The sequence below is a fragment of the Echinops telfairi genome, unplaced genomic scaffold (genome assembly GCF_000313985.2).
Source record: "Echinops telfairi isolate 266 unplaced genomic scaffold, ASM31398v2 ScPeMD7_9;HRSCAF=40, whole genome shotgun sequence".
Taxonomy (NCBI): Eukaryota; Metazoa; Chordata; class Mammalia; order Afrosoricida; family Tenrecidae; genus Echinops; species Echinops telfairi.
In genome coordinates this window covers 47,105,795-47,114,936 of record NW_022103906.1, presented here as the reverse complement: position 1 = coordinate 47,114,936, position 9,142 = coordinate 47,105,795, and the positions used below count along the sequence as shown (strand labels likewise).

The following is a 9,142-nucleotide window of genomic DNA, read 5'->3' as shown; positions in this document are numbered from 1 at the left end:
TACAACAAAAGGAAGCACTGGCTGGCCTGCTGCGGCCTCCCGGTTGTGGCTATGTTTGAGCCCATTTGCAGCCATGGTGACCACCCATCTCATTCGAGGTCTTCCTCTTTGCAGTTAACCCTCTACTTTTTTAAGCACGATGCCCTTCTCCGGGCACTGGTGTCTCTTGATAACATGTGCAAAGGATGTGAGACAGAGTCTCACCCTCCCCTGGCCCCTTCTAAGGAGGACTGCAGCTGTGCCTCCGCCAGGACAGGCTGGTGTGTTCTGGCAGCCCATAGACTCCAGTACTGTGCTCCAGCGATCGATTCAGATGCATCCATCGTTCCTAAATCTTTTTCACTATCCAGCTTTCACATACACATGAGGTGCTCCAAAATACCTTGGTTTGGTCAACACACCGAAGCCTTCAAAGTGACCTCATTGCTCTTCAACACTTTAAAGAAATCTTGTGCAGCAGGTTTTCCCAAAGCATTGTAATCGTCATTTGATTCTTTCCAGAACGGTTTTATTGGCACATTACCCTGTACCATACAGTTCAGTCATCAAGAAGAGTTGTTCGGTCATCAAGGAGAGTTGCGCAATCATTACCACAATCAATTTTAGAACATTCTCTTCTTTCTAGTATTCATTCTTTTTACATTTTAAATGCATATACATTTTATTTCTTTTCTAATATCATTTTATTGGGAGCTCTTACAGATATGATAATAATCCATAATTCAATTAAATCAAGCATAATTGTACAGTTGATGTCACCATCAGTTACAACGCATTTTATTTCTTCTTTTTTTTCCAGTCCTGATGGTTGTTTATGTTCTTGAACATATTTGCTGTGCATTGTCAATTTGCACGAGGTATCATCGTGAGAATGACCAAAATTGCATAAATGTGACAAAAGACTGACAAAGTGGTTCACATCCTCAATCACAGGAAGGGTAGCAAAGTGTTACAGAAGGAGACTACAGCAATCCTACTGATACTTTTGCAATAAAACCATGTCTGCTTCCATTGTCAGGACAGCCATCATCTCTCAATTTCTCCCCTCAAGAACGATTTGCATCTCTTTGGCATCCAGAGTCTCATAGGTCAGTAACGCTTCTGCTAGATTCTTATGCTCCTTTGCATGAGTCTTCAAGGTATGTTTTGCTCATTCTTAAGTCCCTTAGAAGTATCCTTATTTCTTGTTCAATAGCAGATTGGGTTTCTGGACTCAGTTTCCCTGTATCGTTGTAGGTCATAACTCCAAGCTTTTCACTCATTCCAAATCTGGTAACTATTCAGTTTGCTATTTTAGTTCTTTATCAAAATCACTGGAAGCCCCTGTTGTCATATGGCCAGTTCCAAATGTAAGCTCCTCTTCTGCTCTTGCTCCCCTACTGACATCCATCTGTGCAAGTAGCTGGGCTCTTGCTTCATTCCATCTGTCATTTTCAGGCACTAGGGACACGTGTCCAAGTGTTGGGCCTCGTGGAATGATTGTGGCTCTGTTGATAAGCAATACAACCTTAGTATAAGATGCAATACTAGTGTGGCCAGATTCATGCTATGCGGTGATGATTTTGTTTTTGTCATCCATCTTCACACATCTGTGCTAAGGACCCATTAGAATTTTATCTTTGGAAAACTCTAGTTCCATCATAGTAACCATTTCTTTTACATCAACTGCTGCTTTTAATGCAGCTTGGTTCACAAGATTCTCCAACTCTGCTCCAGAAAATCCAACAGTACCTCAAGCTATGATGTCTGGATCAACAGACTGATCAAACTTTATTTTATTGAGATACCATTTCAAAATTTCAGTTCAACCTCCCACATCTGGCCTGGGGACTGTAACTTGCATGTCAAAATGACCAGGATGGATCAGGGCATTATCTAATGCCTCTGGGAAATGATGATAACACCTTTATTGGGTTTAAATCCATCCGTTTCAGTAAGAAGTTGATTTACAGTCTGCTTTAAAGATGGATGCCTCGGAGATTCAATTCTCTTCTCACCAAAAGAATCTAATTCATCGATAAATATAACATAAGGAACATTTGCTTTTGCTTCCCTACAAATATTTCTGATATGACTGGCTCCCACACCCGCAAACATCTCATCCAATTCTGATCCAGAAGCACAATAGAAATGAACATCAGCTTCTCCAGCCACAGCTCAGGCAACAAGTGTCTTTGCAGTCCCTGGTGGTCCAACTAGAACTCCTTTTGGAAGTTTACTTCCAAGAACAGTAAAATTTTGTGGATTTTTCAAGAATTCAACAACTTCCTGTAATTCTTGTTTAGCTTCCTCCACTCCTTTAACATGTTCAAACGTTACATTTTTCATTTGGACAGGATCTACTGCAGAATCAAGCCCCATGGTTGTCCGGAATCGGACAGACAAAAATGGGCTTTTTAATAGTCCATAAATGCCAAGCAGCAACACAACAAGGAGAACCAGCCGGGTTCGCCTTAGAGAATCATTGGTTTTTTGCATCAATGCTTGTGTTTTCAGAAAACTCTCTGCCCACCCAGTTTTAACTGCATCTGGGCGAGCTTCTGGGATGGTTTGGTTTCATGAGTTTGTCCAAACTTTCAGCATCTGATCCTCTGTCCCACAAAAGGAGCCCCTTTACAGAAGATGGTGCTGCACGCTGTGTTTCTGCTAGTCTCTCGGAGGTGGACGGTAGACGCCGTGTTCGTGATTTCAAAGTCTGAAAAACCTGAGACTGTATAAAACTGGCAAGTACTGAAGATGTGAACTATTGCTTTGAGGAGTTCTTGAAGGTTGTCTGTGTAAGCAAGAGGGACGCAAAGTAGTAAAGACATCTAAAAATCTCGCTGCTGGGAGCCTCGGTGTTGGTTTTGAGGAACAGAGGCACCTCAAAATTAAACAGAGGCACCTCAAAATTGGCAAAATCTTTCTGTCAAAGACAGAAAGATGTGTGTTTGGTGAGTGGAAGGCATTGATAAGGTGACTTAGAGGAACTGTAACTGGGGGCTGCCCCGTGCTCGACAGGGAAAACATCTCCGGGCTCTCAGCGACCTCTCCAGCCTGCCGAAAAAGCCCGTGTTCACCTCGTCTTTTGTTAAAAGGTCATCTTATTGGGGGCTCTTACATCTCTGACAACAATACATATATCAGTTGTATCAAGCATATTTGTACATATGTAGCCATCATTATTTTGTAAACATTTACTTTCTATTTGAGCCCTTGGTATCAGCTCCTCTTTTTTCTCTCCCTGCCCCACAACCTCCTGACCCCTTGATAAATGATAAATTATTATTTTCATATCTTTCACCAACTGCTGTCTCCCTTACTCCACGGTTTCTGTTGTTCCTCCCTTAGTGGGCTGGTAGTGGTGGTGGTGGTGGTGCTATATATCAATCCTTGTGATCGGTTCCCCCTTCCTCTCCTCCTCTTCCCACCTTTTCCCTGCCCTCCTGGTATTACTATTTCCATTTCTGTTCCTGAGGGGTTTATTTACCTGGATTCCGTTATTAACTATTCACTTCTTTCCAACTTCCCTGCCATGCCCCCAAGGAACCATTAATCCAGTTACTATCTTTATAGACTCACCTATCCTGGATTTCATATACAGAATAGCAACAAAATAAAAACAAAAACCTAACAACAATAAAGAAAAATGGAGGAAAACCTCAATTTAAAAAAGAAGAACATTTAAAAACCAGAAGAAATTTAAAATGGATCAAAAGGGAGATCAAACGATAAAGTGTTAAGTTTTAACCTAACTACATCTGCAGTATCCACTGTCCAGGACATTCTGCATAGTAGCCGGGCTGTGACACACCTGGTCTATGGTCGGAGGGGAGTCACCAGAGGCTTAATCTATGTGTGGACCCTGAAAATGGACGTTGAGCTTCCACTGTCTTGTACAGCTTTCTGCAAACCAGGTATTCACAATATAAGCTCTGATATCATTCCCTTCTTTGGATTTAGATTATATTACTTATAATCTTTGGGTCATACAGGCTGGTGTGCTTTTTCCATGCAGACTAGTTGACATCTCATTTAGATGACTCCTTATTTGAAAAGTAGCCTTTAAATTCTCAGATGCTAGTATTTCTGATAGCCGGGCACCATCTAGTTTCTTCTTCACACTTTGCTATAGCATCCATATCTTCATTGTTCTCTTCTCAAGGGCAAGCACCAAACAGGACCATATTATAAGAACGAACTTTTCTCAGGTTGGGACCAGAATTAAATGTGAGCCCCAAATCCATTCATATATCTATTATTTATATATGTCTCTGGTTCATCTTAGAGACATCATTGTCATTTTATATTAGAGAACATTATCAATTATCCCCGGGGGTGGGGTGGGGAGGAAAGGTAATTGTATTGATAGTGCAATTAATTTAGCCAATGGTATAGAATTTAAAACATAGTTGAGAAAAGGAAATTACACAAGTATAGGCTAGCTATACACCACAATACATGAATTACTGACTTGTGACCAGACATTAGTCACACAAACAACGGGGCTTGGTGACAGGGCAACACTTTTGATCATATTCATTGACAGTAGCAACAGCCGAACCAAAGTCCAACAACTGGTGGAGGATTGCTACCCCAAGGGTATAGACCTGTTATCATTTGATTTCTTGCTTCCATGAGTGTTGATTGTGTATCTGTGGTAGTCACATGATTTCATGTCAACTTGATATATAGAAGTGTAAGAGTGGAGTCTATCCTGTCAATGAGGTCACAGTCTGATGGCACCTCCTTGTGGGTGTGGCCTTCTCAAGGAGGGCCCTGGGACCCTTCCTCTCTCTGCCTTCACTTTCCTCCTGGTGAACCTGGTGATGTGTCCACAGCCATTGGATCTAGGGGAATTTGCATCCACCGGCCTGTGATCTTCCTGCATTCTGCATCATTGCATGTGGCTGCATGAGTCTGAAGAGGGACGTTTGGACTAGCATCAGACTTATGGAATATTATTGGGCTTGGAGACTTGATATGGACTGGGCTGGCTTGTTTGCTTTAAAAAGAATTACTTCTTGATATAAAGCTCTCTCTTACCCTTATAGGGGTGTCCTGGGTTTGTTTCTCTAGTCAACCTGGTCTAACACCGTGTCCAAATAAGATGAAATCATTGACAACGTCCGTCTTTTCTCCATTTGTCATGATGCCGTTGGTCCAGTTGGGAGGCTTTTGGTTTTCTTCACACTGAGCTGTGATCCATGCTGAAAGCGTAGTCTTTGATCTTCATCAGCACGTGCTTCACGTGCTTCACCTTTTCAGCAAGGCTGTGTCATCCACGTGCATTATTAATGGCTCTTAATGAGACTTTCCCCAACTCAGATGACGCACTCTTCCTACATGGTGTATACTTAGGATTTATAATAGTTTGATATTTGAATCTTTCATGAAGAAAATTTTATTTGCAGTAAATTAGCACCAGTCTTATATTTCCTAATATTATCTTATTAGAATGGACTATACGGTATATTAAATATTTTAAAAGAAAAAACGCATATACAAAAAACCTGATACAAATATATCAGCGATGGCTTCACTTTAACACTATTAATAGTAGGCATATGCTATATTAAAATAGTATTAATTTTATAGTGCATTATGAAATCTATTATGACAGTTTCAATAGGAATTAGGCCATCCTGGAATGCAGAACAACTGTTTTTCTCTTCATTTTATACTGCTTAGTTTCCTTTATCAATTAAAGCAGCAGCTCTGGTGGAGCTGTCAGGTACTCATTGAACTACCAGCCACAAAGTTTACAATTCAAACCCACCAGCGTCTGGAAGGGGGCGGGGGTGGGAGATGAGGCTGTCTATTCCCATAGGGGTGTACAGCCTCAGAAGCCCTACAGAGGGTTACTGTGACTTGGAAATGACCGTTTGGCAGTGGGTTTAGCTCATCTGGGTTAGGGAAGAAGGACCCCTGGTGAAGAAGTCGGTTATATTTTGGGCTGTTAACTGCAGGGTCAACAGTTCGAAACCACCAGCGGCTCCTTAGGAGATCCACAGGAGAAACAGGAAGCCTTCTGCTCCTGTAAAAATTACAGGGACAAACATAGAACCTCCTCCCTGGGGACAGACACTGAAAAGTGGGTGAAGGGAGACGTCGGAAAGGGCAAGATATGACAAAATAATGATTTATAAATTATCAAGGGCTCATGGGGTGGGGTAGGAGCGGGAGGGATGGGGAAAAAGGTGGAGCTGATGCCAAGGTTTTGAATGGAGAGAAATGTTATGAGAATGATGAGGGCAATGAATGTACAAATGTGCTTTACACAATTGATGTATGTATGGATTGTGCTAAGAGTTGTATGAGACCCCGATAAAATGATTTTAAAAAATTAACAGAATTTGCTTGCTTAATATAGTGCTTAACTTCTTTTATTAAATCATCTTATTAGGGGCTCATACAACCCTTATCACAATCCATATATACACCAATTGTGTAAAGCACATTTGTACATTTGTTGCCCTCATCATTCTCAAAACATCTGCTCTCCATTTAAGCCCCTGGCATCAGCTCCTCATTTTTTCCCCTCCCTCACCACTCCCCCCTCCCTCATGAACCCTTGATACTTTATAAATTATTATTTTGTCATACCTTGCACTGTCCGACACCTCCCTTCACCCACTTTTCTGTTGTCCGTCCCCCAGGGAAGAGGTTATATGCAGATCCTTGTAATAGATTCCCCCTTTCCACCCCACTATCCCTCTACCCTCCCGGTATCGCCACTCTCACCACTGGTCCTGAAGGGATCATCCATCCTGGATTCCCTATGTTTCCAGTTCCTATCAGTACCAGTGTACATCCTCTGGTCTAGCCAGATTTGTAAGGTAGAATTGGGATCATGATAGTGGGGAGGGGGAAGGAGGAAGCATTTAGGAACTAGAGGAAAGTTGTATAAAACAAAAACACTTGATCAAAAAAAAAATTTGCAGCCTAGGAAACCCCAGGGGGAGGTCTCCTGTGTTTTAAAAATGGACTCGATGGCAGTGGCAAGTGAGGATCAGAGAGGCATTTTCTCGAGATCGTAGATGGCTGGCCATGGTCTTCAGAGGACTACTTGCCCGCTGACCTCTTTTGAGACAAGTAGCCAAGGAGGTTCTTAATATAGGACCCAATCCATGCTTCCCATCATGTGACTAATTCAACCAGGACCTGAAGTACTATTCTTTACCCACCCACCCCCATCCCAACAGGTGGAAGAGACAGGGCCTGGGCATGGGTTCAGGCTGTGTGTGCTCAGCATCCTGTGCTCATTGCTTCTCTGTCCTGTTGCCTCAGAGGGAGCAAAGCCAGAACTCAACAGAACCAGTGTCCCACCCAGTCAGGAGGTAGGCAATCATGACTAGCAACCGTGACTGAAGAGTTCACTCCCTGGGGCTCCTTGGTGCCCTTCCAGAACCTTCTGAGCTCCTTATGGCTGTGGAGACTAGCTTGTTCTTCCTCACTTCCTTAAGTAGCTCTATAATGAAGTAGTATCAGTGAAGAAAATCAGTTCCCTCTTTTATCACCTGGATTAACACAGCCATCTTATAAATCTCGATTGCCCATAAGAGTGTCCTGAGTGGAAACAAAGCTGAAACTATTCTTTCACTGTTGTATCCAGCCTTCTTCCCTCTGATATAAATAAAAGCCTTGATTCTTGCCCCTCTGATCCTCACTCACACTCTGCCATCGGGTCAATTTCGAGAACAGAGTAGACCTGCCCCCTGGCGTTTCCGTGGCTGTACATTTTTACATGAGCAGAAAGCTTCATTTTGCTCCCCGGGATCTCCTGAGGACCCGCTGGTGGTTTTGAACTGTTGACCCTGCAGTTAACAGCCCAACACATAACCGACTTCCCCACCAGGGGTCCTTCTTCCGGCATATCTTCTTAGAGATCTATCTTCATCTTCTGTGAATCAAGTCACAGTTTCCAATTTGAAAAAGGGAAAATAAACATCTTCCACGAAAAATAACAGTTTGTTCTAAATCACGATTTTAAAATGTACAGCCAGATTTTAGGCAGTTTTATATCAAACACTTACTTAGTGGGAGTTAGAGGTAAACTATGAGGAACAGGAAATCCTGTTGCATGTTTCTTTTGCTGAAGACCCATTGCCAGCTCGATTGCGAGAGAGGCATCTGTCTTTGATGGACTCTGACTACTGTAGCCTTATGGGCAGTAGAGAAAAATGTTGTGCAGATCTGCGTCATCCTCATGACCCCTGCTGTGGCTGACCCATATTGTGGCTAGCTATTGTGCCAATCCGTGTCACCAATAGTCTCCCTCACCATTCTTGGCCCTTTGCTTTGCCAAGCTTCACGCCCTCCTCCAGCAATTCATCCCTCCGAATGATGTGTCCAGATCAAGCAAGTTCAACCATGTTCAAATGTGGTCACACTGGCTAATTTTTAGACTTTTCTTCCAAGTCTTCTGGAAGCTCTGCTGTTACTTGTGTACAATGGGTGCTTTCACTGTTATTGGAAATATGATGACAAGGCCTCTCACATGACAGCAACACACAAGCCCTCACACTACAACAAACTGACAGGCAAGTGATGTCCTTGATAATACATACCACCAATTCCATCCAGTCGGACACAGTGGCTCCTCACAGCCTGGCCCCAGCCTACCTTCCTGCTCGGGGAGAATCTCAGGGTATTCTTACGCAATCCGGAGACCTACAGCTCTGTGTCTCTGGAAACATGGCATTTGCAAGGAATCCATGAAAACTGCTTTCTTAGAGCCTTTAGCCAGGATCTTATTTATGTTGTTCTTGCTAGATAGATAGATAGATAGACTCAAAGCAAGAGGGGAAGGGGGAACAGTGGAAGGAATTCCCAGTACAGAGAGAGGTGATGGAAGACACCCTTTTTTTCTTTTTTCAAAAAACAAATCAATAGTTTTCAAAAGTGTAGGAATTCCCCACTGAGGGAGAAGTCCGCAGCGAAAGGACAGTGAAAGGGCACGGGCTGAACCTGGCAGGATGTGCACAACACCCACCAATGACTGAGCTGACCTTGGGCAGCAGGAAGAACCCCAGTGACAAGGACATTGCATGAACTTTGGGTGAGGGCACACAATTAGCAAAGAGGAAGTACACCACACACACACACACACACACACACACACACAGCCAGACAATAGAGGACTGTCCGACACTAGTGGCAT

At 43.0% G+C, this 9,142-nt stretch overlaps 1 pseudogene; it reads right to left on the bottom strand.

Moving 5' to 3' along the window:
• Positions 1–1,033: 1,033 nt before the first annotated feature.
• The window catches only part of LOC101657964, a 16,606-nt pseudogene continuing 8,497 nt past the window's right edge, over positions 1,034–9,142 (bottom strand).